Source organism: Trichechus manatus, unplaced genomic scaffold (genome assembly GCF_000243295.1).
Source record: "Trichechus manatus latirostris isolate Lorelei unplaced genomic scaffold, TriManLat1.0 scaffold00110, whole genome shotgun sequence".
Lineage (NCBI taxonomy): Eukaryota > Metazoa > Chordata > Mammalia > Sirenia > Trichechidae > Trichechus > Trichechus manatus.
The window spans coordinates 2,853,151-2,868,466 of record NW_004444046.1 but is presented as its reverse complement, the minus strand read 5'-3'; the positions used below and the strand labels follow the sequence as shown (position 1 = coordinate 2,868,466).

The 15,316-nt window shown below is 39.5% G+C and overlaps 1 protein-coding gene across 1 annotated transcript in view; it reads right to left on the bottom strand.

The window, feature by feature from the left end:
• The window catches only part of LOC101341596 (EGF-like and EMI domain-containing protein 1), a 749,998-nt gene that overhangs the window by 478,996 nt on the left and 255,686 nt on the right, over nucleotides 1-15,316 (bottom strand).

Genomic DNA, 15,316 nt, shown 5'->3' with positions numbered 1-15,316 from the left:
GAATTTAGAGGGTTAAAATGTTGTGGGGTTGTTAACCAATGTCATAAAACAGCATGTGTGTTACTGTTACATGAGAAACTATCTGTTATGTAAGCCTTCACCTGAAGTACAATAAAATATATATAAAAAAAAAAAAATATGGAGTGGATGGATAGGCAACTAAATTTTATTAAATAAATGATATAACCAGACCTTCTTTACATAGTAAAGGGAAAGATCACTGTACTGGGAGCCTAAAAACCTTTATTCTAGACCTAACTCATTAATAATTTAGATTGTAAGACCTTGAACCCATTATCCTTTCTGTGTCTCAGTTTCCATTTCTGTAAAATAAGGGTGCTGAAACATATGCTCTGTAAAGTCTCTTCCAGCTCTAAAACTTTTATACTCTATTCGTCTTTCTTATCAGTATTTGTTAAATGCTTTATTAAAACATACCTATTGCATGGTTTGACACTGCATCATACAGCATAAAGTGAAAATCTGTGTGGGTGTATATGTGTAAATGTTTGTTTCTAGCACGTGCTCGGCTGCTAATCTGAAGGTTGGCAGTGGGAACCCACCAGCCACTCCACAGGAGAAAGATGTAGTAGTCTGTTTCCATAAAGATTTACAGCCTAGGAAACACTATGGGGCAGTTCTAATCTATCCTATAGGGTCGCTATGAGTCAGAATCTACTCAATGGCAATGGGTTTCAGGTTTAACAACAGGTTTAACTAAAAAATGAAAGAAATGCAATTTTTAATTCCTATGGTACAAAATATCAGTGTGATCTGTGTTCCCTCAGGTCCATTTAGACAATCTAAAGCTGCCCAAATATGTTTGCTGTCAACAGGATAAAACCCCTTAACCCATTGCCATCGAGTTGATTCCGACTCATAGAGACCCTACAAACTCACTTCCAGTGTCAACCATATCACTTTTCCAGGCTTTCAAATTGAAAAGGTAGCTTGATTCTAAGCAATGCTGTCTCTCTAACTAACTAGATTGCTCATTAATAATCACTTCGGATTACCTCAACACATTTCTCTTCAGTTAACTTTGGCCATGGAACATGGTAGTGGTTTTTTGTTTTGTTTGGCTTTGTTTTCCTAACTCACTACACTTCAGACGTGGGACAAATATCTCCCAGGGATTTTCAACCTGCCTAACTGTTTTCAAACCAAACTAGCTCTGGCTACCAAACAGAACTTGTTTCATGACCAGAATTAGCTTCCTCCTTCCTTGTGATGACCTGCAATCTGTCTTTGTCCTCATTTCTGTATATTCTCAATTTCCACTTCAAATCCTCAACATTATCACCATTACTTTCCATCTTCACTTTCTTCCAGAGGAAGAGGTGAAGACGAGACCCAAGTAGACTCAAAACACCTTCTTGAAAATTATTGTGGTAGAATGATCTTACAGAATATAAATTCTTCCACTCACAAGTACCAGAAATTACCTCTCTGTTAAATATACAACTCATTTTGACCCGTATATGGCTTATATTACTACCATTTACATTTTATATTAAACAAAATATAATAGGTAAAATAAAGTTACACTTCATTATAGCCATTCCTAGTTCTGTCAAACCAAAGGAGATTATTTGCATTAATTACATATTTCACTCAAGCACAATTACTTAATCTTTTAAAAAGAGTCACAAAATACAAATTAAAATTCTCTCCTGTCCAAAAATCAAATATCACTGGATATTTTGAAGATGTAGAACATTTTTAGTAAGAAACATTTTAGCAATATTCCAAGAGAATATTATTTAGTATGCTAATAATAAAGTAATTATCTTAGGGTGAGTAATTTAAGTAATGCTTGCTGTTTCTATATCTAGCAATGCCACAACAGCAGAAAGACCATTAGGCTGTACTAGAAAAATATTTTTAAATATATTTTTAATTGTTTGATGAAATTTAGTTTTGGAAGGATGTACAAATGAAAGTTAATGTTGCTGAGGATATTTTATTATGAGGATCTTATTAAGGATATTATTTATTATGAGGATATTTTATTAAGAAAATTTCAGCTCTGTATTATTCTTCATGTTGAAAGCAATTTTTCTGGCAGTTTCATTCTACCTCATTCATTCGTCCAGCAAACATTTACTGAATGACTTACTGAACGTGTTGGGAATTATACCATGCCAGAGGATTTCAAAAGCTTTTAGCAGTGAAACTATTACTACAGAACAATATATACAACAAAATTGGAGCTACTCTAACCCTAAAGCCAGGACAGCTGGACCCCAGAAGAATGTCAGTGGAAACCTGTAAGGCTCCAAGGAACAACGTTTACAAACCAATGAACTAAACACTTGGTAGCTCTGAAGTCAAAAAGGAACTAACATCTGCCTTCTAGGAAATGTCCGTTAAAGGAAATAATATTAATTAATTACTAATTACATTAATTACTAATTTATTCCTTCAACAAATATATTTCCATGCCTACTATAAGTCAAGCATTATTCTATGCTGAGGATATAGCAATGAACAAAACAGAGTCCTTTCAATCATGGCACTAACATTCCAATGAATGAGAGGTGTAAAAAACAATGAACAGAATACTTAATATGTCAAGTAACGATATGTGTAATAAAGAAAAATAAAGCACAAGAAAAGGAAATAAAGTGAAGGGACAGCTACTTTAGATAAAATAATTAAGTGACCTTTGGGCAACAGCTTCCATTGAAGAAGGGGTGAACCATACGGGCATTAGTGAGAACAGCAATACAGGTTGAGGAAACATCAAGAGTGAAAGTTTTGAGGCAAGAGTTTAGATGCCACCGTCAAAAAAGAGCCAGGATCCCCGTGAAAAACAGTGGTAGGAAGTCAGGTCAGAAAGAGATCCAAGGGTGGATAATGCAGGATTGTACAGGCCACCATAAGTACAAGTATCCCTCACTTTCCAAACTCTCTCTGAAGTCAAGACTGAATATATTTAGGTAGCAAAGAATTATAATAGTTTAAATTTCATGTTAACTATGATAAGAACCCATAGGAATGTTGAGAGTAGGAAAGTGATGAGATACGATGTGCCAAACACTTTCCTTGATTATCAGTCACTGCTCTCAACAACCTTAAGTGGCTCTATCTCATCCTTATTTTAAAGGTGTAGGTAAGGGTAAAAGTGATTTGTCAAAAGCCACAAAGAACAAGAGTAAGAGCAGGATTCAAACCCAGAGCCCAAGCTCTGAACCACCTGCCACCCAAATTAGGGCAACTTAACTGCTGAAGATGCTATAATAAATGTACATGCACAGTTCATGGAAAGACAGAGTGCTCACTCGCACCTGAGATTTCAGGTAGAAATGCTTACTAAGGTAGCTGACATCTTATGTCAGCCATAAAGAATAAGTAGCAGTTCCTCAGGACAAAGAACAAAAGCGCATTTTGGGTAGAGGAGGCAGTGTGAATAAAGTCATGGAAGTGTAAAACAGCATGATGTATTTGAGAATTAACTCATTATTCTGTGTGGTCTGAACATGAGTTGAAAGGCAGGGGCATGGAGAGAGATGAGGCACAGAAGGCCCACTGTGTCATACCACGGTATTTGGACTTGAACTTTAAGAAATGAAGCCATTAAAGAGTTTAAAGGAAGGCAGTGTCATGAACAAGGGACCTGATCTGAATGTAGATGGACTGATGTGAGCAGGGTAGCATACAGGAAGGAACAGTCATTGGGGCTATTGCCATAGCCCACATAGTCATAGGAGAAATAAAGAGAACTTGAACTTAGGCAGTAGAAGATGGAGAAATACGGTACAATGTAGAGTGCTTGGTTACTGATTGGCTGTTGTTAAAGAAAGAAAGAATGACCCTGGGAAGGCCACCTAACCTCTTTATGCTTCAACTTCTCATATATAAAACGGCAGTAACAGCACTTACAGTGTTGTGTGAGGATTAAGTTAATAATAATTACAACTTATTGAATGACCATTACGTGTTAGACCAGATTTGGTACATACATTAGCTTGGATAACTGCATGAATGGTGGTGTGGTGCCAATCCCTAAGAAAATAACTGCAAGAGAAGGAACACACTTACTGGGAAGGAGAGGATGAGTTTACTTTTAGGCATGTTGGGTCTGGGGAGCATGAGGAGTTTCCTGTAGAGATAATCAACGTGCAGTGGGAAAATAATATGGGTCAGGAGTCAGAAGCAATTTCTGGGTTTGAGATGCAGATGTACAAGACATGGACACATAGGAAGTAGTGGGAGAATGTGCGGAGTGAGGAGAAAAGATGGTCAAGGTGAAACCCTGTGGACTATCATCACTTTGGTGTGGGCATAAAAGGCTGAAAGAGTTATCAAAAAAGCAGGAGGAATACCAGCGAAGAAGTATGTCCAGAAAGCTAAGAGAGTAAGGAGTTTCAAGTAGAAGACAGTTTCTACAGCATAAGTCCCAGACAGAGGCCAAGTCCAAGGACAGCTTATGATTAAGAAATTTCCATGTGGTAAGAGTAGAAGCATGACTTGGGGGCATTAAAGAGTAAACAGCAGCTGAGGAAGAGAAGGCAAAGTTGTAAATGGGTCTTACAAAGAAGGTGTCTGGAAAGGAAGGAGTGGGATAGGGTGGTATCTAAAGTGAATCAAAGGATTGAGAAAGGGTTTTGTAAGTTGCAAGAGACTTAGACATGTTATAGGAAGTAGGGAATGAGCCAGCAAAGTGAGGGAGTTAAAAATGCAGGCAAAGGAGAGAAAAAAATCTCTGGCACATGGCTTACGTTCCAGAGCAGACAGGAGGTACTAGAATCAAGGACAGACAGGAGATGAACCTTGAAAGGGAGAAAGGACATGCTTCCTGAGACTGGATGTAATTCAAAAAGGCCAAAAATTTAACCATAATGTTTACCTCCCTGGAGAAAATCTTAGACATGTGTTTGCTGTATTTCTTGCAATGTTGCTGTAACACCTGTTTATTATAGAGTGAGCTAATGCAAGGCAGGAGAGAACAGGATTTAGAGTCAGCTAGACATAAAATCATAATGAAATCATATGTGATCCCTTCTACTTGCTTGTTTTGAATCCTTAAATAGGTTACATGAGCATCAGTTTCCTCATCTGTAAGGCAGAGATAATAATACCTACCTTACTGGGTTGTTGTGCAAATTATTGTCATATAAAGAGAGTATCTAGACTAACGTGTGGGTAATGAATAAATAAATGGTGCTTAATATTACTTTGGAGTCCCTGGGTGGTGCAAATAGTTAAGCACTTGACTAGTAGCCAAAAGGCTGGCAGTTCAAACCTACCCAGATGTGCCTCAGAAGATAGGCATGTCAATCTGCTTCCAAAAAGTCACAGCCTTGAAAATCCTATGAAGCATGAGCTGGAATTGACTTCACAGCAACTAACAACAACTAACAAATATTACTTTAACCCTCACAAGCCTATGAGCTAAGTACTATTATTATCCCCATATTACACTTGAGGAACTGAGGCACAAAGAGTTTAAGTGACCTGTCTGGTGCCACTCAGCTGGTAAGTGGGAAGCCGGAAATCAAATCAAGCAGGCTGATTCTTAACCATCATGCTGTATTACCCATGAAATGCAATTTAATAACAACTTAACTGTAACACAATTAAATTCAGTAGAAAAGCAGCATAATATAGTAGTTAGGGGCAAGACCATGGAGTCAGACTTTGTAGGTCTGGATGCGGCTCTGTTACTTCCTGCCTTTATGACCTTAGGAAAGTTGCCTATGTTCTCTGCTTTGGAGGCCTCATCTGTAAAATGGAGATGGTAACAGCAGAACCTCTTCCACAAGTATTTGTGTGTGTGTGTGAAGATTAAATGTAAGCATCACATATTAAGGTTTTAAAAACTGTTAGCTAATTTTTAGTTATTATTAAGTAAGAAAATTGTTATACATATTAAGTAGAGCATACTCTGATCATTCTACTTAATTCTGCAAACTTCCCTCTCCACCCAGCACTTCCAAATCCCCGTTATCCTGCCATAGGCTTTTTCTGCACCTAACACCTAGCATACTGCACTACATGATATACTTATTTATTATACTTATTGTTTATTTTTTTTCCCTTTTGTCCTAGAATGTAAATTCCCCTAGGAGAGATATTATTTTCTGGTCTGTTCTCTGATATGTCTCAACTGTGCTGGCTCATGGGTGGCACTCAAGGAAGGATTTTAAAGAAAAGCAGATGAGAAAAAGGATGGAGGGAAGTGAGTGGAGATTCAGAAGGCTATTTGGGACTGTCAAGGCCTGAAGCAATAGTTCCTTCACATGCCCAATTCTCTTTCGAACCACTGACTTTCTTTTCCCTGGACAGAGACATGCCAACTGCCGGGTTATTTTCTCACTTGAAAGTACAATGAAGAGTGGACCAAAAAAAGAGAAAGAGAGAGAGAAAGAAGGAGGTTGGAGGTTTATCTGAGAAAGAGCAAGAGACAATGGGTGGTGTGTGAGATTGTGACTGTGGCAAGATTAAGCTTGGAGTAATTAATTTCAGAAGAAGCCAAGGGGTGGTGGATAGCTCTTGGGTGGAAGAGTTCCCATCACTGTTGCCAGGCAGCAGGGGCCAAAGGGCACACAAGGGCAGGAGAATAGGGCAGGGCACATGGGCACAATTGAGGGAGTAATTTTCCAGGTAATATACACCTACACAATAGTTAAGTGAAGTGTTTCTCAACCTTTTATTCATTATCACCCACCTAGAGAGTCTTTTCAGATTTTTCCCTAATAATGCCTCTCACATGAAATTTTAATACTACTAACATACCGTGTACCTCGTTTTGTTGTTGTATAGCCTTTATCTTTGGAGGGTCACAGATTGTTGAAATGTCTAAGATTTTTTTTACCCACCAAAAACTGATTTTTACCCCCTTGAAAGCAATATTGCATTCATTGAAAAAGCATGGTTTACAGCCACAGATTTTTAACACTGTACCGCTTGTTTTCAACATCCATGGAAGCAGCAGTCGAGAAATCAAAAGACACATTGCATTGGGCAAATCTGCTGCAAAAGACCTCTTTAATGTGTTAAAAAGCAAAGATCTTGAAAACTAAGATGACCCTGACCCAAGCCATAGTGTTTTCAATCATCTCATATGCATGCGAAAGCTGGACAATGAATAAGGAAGACCGAAGAAGAATTGATGTCTTTGAATTATTGTGCTGGCGAAGAATGTTGAATATATCATGGACTGCCAGAAGAACAAACAAATCTGTCTTGGAAGAAGTACAGCCAGAATGCTCCTTAGAAGCAAGGATGGGGAAAATTTGTCGCACATACTTTGCACATGTTATCAGAAGGAACCAGTCCCTGGAGAAGGACATCATGCTTGGTAAAGGAGAGGTCAGCGAAAAAGAGGAGGACCCTCAATGCGATGGGAGCGACACAGTAGCTGCAATAATGGGCTCAAACATAGCAAAGATTGTGAGGATGGCACAGGACCAGGCAGTGTTTCCTTCTGTTGTACATAGGGTCGCTGTAAGTTGGAATCTACTCAACGGCACCTAACAACAATTAAAAAGTAAATCTCACCCAGAGGTAATCATTGTTCACATAAGACAACTGAAGACTATAACTTATTTGTTTTGAATAGTATCATTTTGGGGATACTAAGCAGATCCTGAATTATAGGGTAGAAAAGTGAATTTCTCTTAAGGGAATTTCCTTCTGCAAGGCACCACTTTTGCAAGCCTTGTAGTCAAGCAGGTGTTTGGCTAGTACTTTCCCATTGTTATCAGGAAAACCTGCTTCATGCTGAAGCACTGATGGTTCTTTGCAGGTTAGCAGCCTCAGCTTTTAACCTCCATGCCACCAGGGTTCCAAAAGACTCTATAGAAATATATAATTTTGAATATTTTTGCCACAGTCCTCCATCTATAGCTCTTTAAAGTTGTCTATGTAAAACTTCCAGTATTTCAATAGACTAAATATACTAAAATTATACATTTGATTTAGAGAAAGAAAATATAGGAAAACAACGAGAATTTGATGCAGTGGTTAAAGAGCTTGGCTGTTAACCGGAAGGTCAGTGGTTCGAATCCACCAGACATTCTGAGGGAGAAAGATGCGGCAGTTGGCTCCTGTAAGGATTTACAGCCTCGGAAATCCTAATGGGCAGTTCCTCTCTGTTCTACTGAGTTGTTATGAGTTGGAATCGACTCGACAGCAGTCAGTTTGGGTTTTTTATTTTTAAAATAATATGTAAGAAAGTAAACCTAGGAAGAGGGCTAATGATTAGTCTTTGCATGTATTGTGTTGTAGATATTTTTATCATGTTTTCTAATTATATAACTCTGCAGGTAACTATTATTATCTCCATGCCAGAGACAGGAAAATTGGCTAAAACAAATTGTCGGGGTGCAGTCACACAATAAATGGCAAGGTCTAGATATGAATTCAGGCTTACCCAAACCCAAAATGTTTGCTCAGTCTATACCAGACTTTTAGATGTAGTGTTCTTCTTTCATCAAAAACTTTTCTTTTTGCTCCACTCTAATACATTGCACGGGAGAGGATGGAAAAGAACTTCATCTTACTCATAAAAGATGTTTTGAAAAGCTGAGGCTTCCTTTCAACACAAGAGATTCCACTTTATGGATGCTTTAGATGGATCAATTTTACGTTAAAGCTACTAAAGCAAGCAAAAGGCAGAGACCAACCTTATCTTCATCAACAATGAACCTCCAGGGCACTCTTTTATAACTTTTGATGCTTTTAATAGTAAAGCAAAGCAGGCCTATGTCTTTTATATAAAATCTGCAGCTCCAAAGAACCTTCAAAATCAGTACCTTGATGCAGATTTTATTTAATCAATCAACAAATAGGCGTTGCGAGGTCACTCTGTGCTCAGCCTCGTGCTACGCATTGTGCAACGCTGACCAGTTTAAGGCCTGCTCCCAGTTCTTCACCAATCAGCAATTCAACAATTAGCTAGACAAGAGCATTCTCCTTCTGGAACCTCAAATGTAGAAAACAGTTTTCAGAGGACTGTATGATTGGCTGCTAACCAAAAGGTTGGAGGTTCAAGTCTACCCAGAGGAACTTCAGAAGAAAGGCCTAGTGATCTGCTTCTGAAAAACAAGCCATTGAAAACCCTATAGAGCACAGATCTACTTTCACACACATGAGGCTGCCATAAATTGGAAGTGATTCAAAGGCAAATGATTTTCAGAGGCAAGGTGGAGTCTGAGGAAAACCAGAAAGCCAGGTCTTTTGAAGAGGCATTCAAATTCAATTTTTCTTTAAAAAAGAAAATTTGTTTAAATTGGTTCAATTTTTTTAAACACAATGAGGTAGAGCTACACGTGTAAGCCCTCGGGTTGAACTTGGGCAAAAGAGCTCTAGATGAGCTATGTAGAAGTTCCCTTCCCAGTTTGGTATCTACAATTTGAGATTTTTGCCCTTAAGATGCTCATGTTTTAAGCATAGAGATACAATTTTAAAACTTACATTAAGTTAAAGGTATTTAGTCTGAATTATAAGGAGTCCTGGTGGCACAACAGTTAAGTGCTCAGCTGCTAACCAAAAGGTTGGCAGTTCAAACTCATTCAGTAGCTCCCTGGGAGAAAAGACCTGGTGATCTGCTTCTATAAAGATTATAGCTTTGAAAACCCTAAGGGGCAGTTCTACTCTGTCACACGGAATCTCTATGAGTCAAAATCAACTGCACAGCATCTAACAACAACAACAACAGTCTGAATTATGTGGTATTAACTATGTGATCTAAAGCTTTATCACTCAAAGGATTGTGGCTCCTGGGACTAGCAGCATCAGCATCACCTAAGAGCTTATTAGAAATACCCCACCCCAGAACTCCTAAATTAAAATCTGCACTGTAACAAGATTCCTACAGAATTCAAATACATATTATTAAAGTTTGAGAATCAGGGGTAAAAATAGTGTTCTTCCTAGGCTGGACCATCTACAACAGAATCACTCTAGTGGGGCAATTCAATAATGACACAGCTAACCAAGCCCGCTGAAGACTCAGCAAATCAGCATCTCTGATCCTGCAGCCAGGAATCCTCATTATAAGTGGCCCAGGTGGTGCTCACACAAAATCTAGGAGCCTCCTGGTGAGTTAGATGGAGCAAAAGAGACAGAAAAAGCTGTGAGTTTTAAAACAGAATACTGAATATGGGAATGTTGCTTTCAAAGTTCAAGAAAACTGGGGCAAATTAGAGCCAATGATTAACAACAAGCAATTAACCAGAAGTTAGCTGTAGGGGAAGACAGTTGGCTGGATCACTTGGATGCAGTTTGTCCAGCAGTTAACAAGAAGGACTCCCAGGGGAACTATAAAAGGCGGTTTTTCAACTTGAGACCTGGGAGATAGGGCCACTGAAGGAAACCTCCCAGTGACCAGAGTTATATTTATCTTCCTGCCTAAGGCACTCACCAATTATGTGCACTATAAATGCAAGTTGACCTCCATGCTAAAAAAAAAAAAAAAAAAAGGCACAAGGATTGAGGAATGTCTATGTCCTGGTTTATTGGAGAGGAAAACATTCTTATAAAAATTTGTGAACAACAGTCCACAAAGTAGGAAAGACAAAGATTCTCGGAAGTTGGCGTGGAATTAAAACTGGCATCAAAGCTCAGGGGAGTGTAAGAATACGACAAAGAAGCAAAAGAAATTCTCCACGCTTTCAATTCACAGTGTGGTCTATGAACCAGCAGTATCAGCATCACCTGGGAGCTTGCTGGAAATGCAGATCCCCACACCCCCCACTCAAGACCTACTGAACCAGAATCTGTATTTTAACAAGATTCTAGGTGATTTGTATGCACACAAAGAGTTGAGACACACTCTCAAAACTGGCTGCACATTAAAACAGTCTGGGAAGCTTTTAAAGATTCGGATACTCAAGAAGTAGCACTTCTGAATCTCTGGGAAAGAATCCCAGGCATCAACATTTTTTTTAAAAGCTCTCTCTGAGAAGCCGAAGTTGAGAACGACTGCTCTACATCCTGGGATTTCTGAAGTTCCACTGTAGGTGGCCTTTTTCAAAGAACATGGCCACTGACCATTTGTAGTGGTTGTTAGGTGTCGTCGAGTCAGTTTCAACTCATAGAGGCCCTATGTACAACAGAACGAAACACTGCCCAGTCCTGCGCCATCCTCCATTGTTGCTATGTGTCAGCCCATTGTTGCAACCACAGTATCAATCCACCTAAGGGTCTTCCTTTTTTTCACTGTCCATCTACTTTGCCAAGCATGATGACCTTCTCCAGGGGCTGGTCCATCTTGATAACACATCCAAAGTATTTAAGACAAACTCTTGTCATCCTTGTCTGTAAGGAGCATTCTGGCTGTACTACTTCCAAGATTTATTCATTCTTCAGGCAGTCCCTGGTATATTCAATATTCTATGCCAACATCATAATTGAAATGCATCAATTCTACTTCAGTCTTCCTTATTCATCATCCAGCACTCATATCCACAGCAGGGTTGGGTCAGGCACTCCTTAGTCCTCGAAGTGACGTCTTTGCTTTTTAACACTTTAAAGAGGTCTTTTGCAGGAGATTTGCCCAATGCAATATGTCCTTTGATTTTTTGACTGCTGCTTCCATTTCTTGACAACTTCAATATTTTCTCTGCTTATTATGATGTTGCTTATTGGTCCAGTTGTGAGGATTTTTGTTTTATGTTGAGGTGCAATCTATATTGAAGGCTGTACTCTTTGATCTTCATCAGTAAATGCTTCAAGTCTTCTTTGCTTTCAGCAAGCAACGTTGTGTCATCTGCATATTACTGGGTTGTTAATGAGTCTTCGTGGAATCCTGATGCCCCATTCTTCTTAATATACTTCAGCTTCTCAAATTATCTGCCCAACATACAGATTTAATAAGTATGGTGAAAGGATACGACCCTGACACACCCCTTTCCTGATTTTAAACCTTGCAGTATTCCCTTGTTCTGCTGAACAACTGCCTCTTGGTCTATGTACAGGTTCTGCATGAGCACAATTAAGTGTTCTGGAATTCCCATTCTTTACAGTGTTATCCATAATTTGTTATGATAAACACAGTCGAATGCCTTTGCACAGTCAATAAAACACAGGTAAACATCTTTCTGATATTCTCTGCTTTCAGCCAAGATCCATCTGACATCAGCAGTGAAATCCCTCTCTCCGAATCCTATAAGGAATCAGGCTTGAATTTCTGGCACTTCCTGTCAATGAACTGCTGCCACTGTTTTTGAATTATCTTCAGCATAATTTTACTTCCATGTAATATTAATGATACTGTTTAATAATTTCTGCTTTCCATTGGATCACCTTTCTTTGGAATAGGCATGCATGTGAATCTCTTCCAGTCAGTTGATCAGGTAGCTATCTTCCAAATTTCTTGGTATAGACGAGTGAGTGCTTCCAGCATTGCATCACTTGTAGAAAAATATCAGTTTGGAGGTGGGACAAAGATGGCGGAGTAGTCAGATGCTTCCGGTGGACCCTCTTACAACAAAGACCCGAAAAAACAAGTGATTCGATTATATATGGCAATCTGGGAGCCCTGAACATCAAAGGCAGAGTTGAGGAACCAGACCAAGTGGCAGGGGAAGGGAGAGATGGTTCGGAAGCAGCAAGGAGTTCCCAGACCTGACCCCGTGAGAGCCTGAGCCTTTCAGGCCTGAGCAGCTTGGGGGTGAGTGGTGAGGCAGGCAAGCAGTGGTCCTCGAGAGGCAAGTTTTCTGCACCAGGAGAGACCCAGCCACTGAGAGTCTACACAGCCACCCAGAACCAATGAGAAGCAGCCCTCATTGGCAAAAGATAAATACTTGTGTACAGCTCACCATGCAGATCAAAAACACCCCCCTTAGGGAAAAACCTCTCTCCCATTTAGCTCCCCGTTCCCTGCTCTGCACTGGGTCTCGGACCAGCTTCAGCAACTGCCAACTCCCCTGAGCCGGAAGTAGGATCCGTCACATGCCTGGAACCATTCTTCCTGCCCTGGAGACTGAACAAATTAATAAACAGGGGAGAAAATAAACTGCCGGCTCCCCTGAGCCAGGAACTCAGGGTAGGCTCAGCTCCTTTGCCTAGGCACAGGCATAAGGGATCCACAGACTTTGAATGACTTTCCCCCTGCTTAGATTGTGTGGGCCCATCTCAAGAGTGTAGGCCCTCATTACCGCAGTACAACAGGGTATATATCAGAACTCTAACTTGAACTGTTTCAGATGTGAAATGGCAGGTTCTTGACATTTGGCACTACTCTGCCCATCAAGCAGGGTCTTCACCTACCCACATCAGGGGCCTGAGGACTGGTGGCTCCACCCAAACGACCTAGCCACCTGCAAAAGGGGCCTATTAATAAGAGGTGCCCCCCAGTCCTCACAGCCAAGCATTAGGTGCTCACACTCTGGCTGCAAAGCCCACCCATCTACACGCTCTAGGGAACAGGGACACGCCTTCCTCCTGGACACTCGGGGACGGCTGTCAGCCCCCTGCATAGCTCAGAGTGTGTCCACCTGCTGCAGCCGGCTGCCTGTGCCTACACCAACCACCCATGCCTGTCTAGATCTGTAGATGAGAGCCTATACCACACACTTGATGGCTATCTACCTGGGCACTTGAGCTGAATCCATAAGGAGGAGTGGGTGGACTCCTGAGCTCACATACCTAGTAACAGATCTAACCACCTGGTAAAAGGACATTAGAGCTTCAAAGATGCCAATAATCAAACTAGCTCATACGAGCAGCCTATTTGGGCATATCAAAACAAAATAAGCTAGGACACAGTAAGCAAACATAAAATAAATAAATATAATACCTTATTGATGACTTGGAGACAACAATCAATATCAAATCATGTAAAGAGGCAATCCAGGATGGCTGCAGCAAGCTCCCAAAATAAAGAATCCAAAAATTTTCCAGAGAAGGAAAATTTCTTGGAATTACCAGATGCAGAATACAAAAGATTAATATACAGAATTCTTCAAGAAATTAGGAAGGAAATTAAGCAAAACTCAGAACATGCAACAGAGGAAATTAAAAAGATTAGAGAAGAGCATAATGACAAATTTAACAGGCTGCAAGAATCCATAGAGGACAGCAATCAGAAATGCAGAAGATCAACAATAAAATTTCAGAATTAGGCAACTCAATATAAAGTCACAGGAGCAGAAGTGAGGCAATGGAAGTCAGAATTAGTGAGACCGATGATAAAGCACTTGACACCAACTTATTTGAGGAAAAATCAGATAAAAGGATTTAAAAAAAATTAAGAAACCCTAAGAATTATGTGGGACTCTATCAAGAGGAATAACCTATGAGTGACTGGAGTACCAGAACACGGGAGGGTAACAGAAAATACAGAGAGACTTGTTGAAGATTTGTTGGCAGAAAACTTCCTGATATTGTGAAAGATGACAAGATACTTATTCAAGATGCTCATCGAACCCCACATAAGGTAGATCCCAAAAGAAAGTCACCAAGACATATTACAATCAAACTTGCAAAAACCAAAGACAAAGTGAGAATTTTAAGAGTGGCTAGGGATAAACGGAAAGTAATCTACAAAGGAGAGTCAATAGGAATAAGCTCGGACTACTCAGCAGAACCTATGCAGGCAAGAAGGCAATGGGGTGACATACATAGAGCCTTGAAGGAAAAAACATGCCAGCCAAGAATTATATATCCAGCAAAACTGTCTCTCAAATATGATGGCAAAACTAGGGCATTTCCAGATAAACAGAAGTTTAGGGAATTTGCAAAAACCAAACCTAAACTACAAGAAATACTAAAGGGAGTCCTCCAGTTAGAAAATCAGTTGTAACATCAGATAACAACCTAACACTAGAACATAGGACAGAGCAACCAGGTATCAACCCACAAAGGGAAGCCACAAAAGTAAATCAACGCTAAAACACTGAAAACAGGGAAACAGAAGTCAATATGTAAAAGATGACAACATTAAAACAAAAAAGAGGGACTTAAAAAATGTAGACATATATTTTTAATATGGAGAGGAAGTCAAGGTGATATAAAGAAAAGAAAAGACTGGTATAAACTTAGAAAAATAGGGGTAAATACAAGGTAACCACAAAGGAAACTAACAATCCTACAAGTAAACATAAAAAACTACAAAAATATTAAGACTCAGCAAATACAAAATCAACAAACAGTGAAAAAGATCAAAAGAAAATACATAAAGAAAAACAACTCAGCACAGAAAATTAAGTGGAACAAAGAAACTGTCAACAACACACAAAAAAAGACATCAAAATGACAGCACTAAACTCATACCTATCAATAATTACGCTGAATGTAAATGGACTAAATACACCAATAAAGAGACAGAGAGTGGCAGATTGGATAAAAAAACACCATCTGTCTA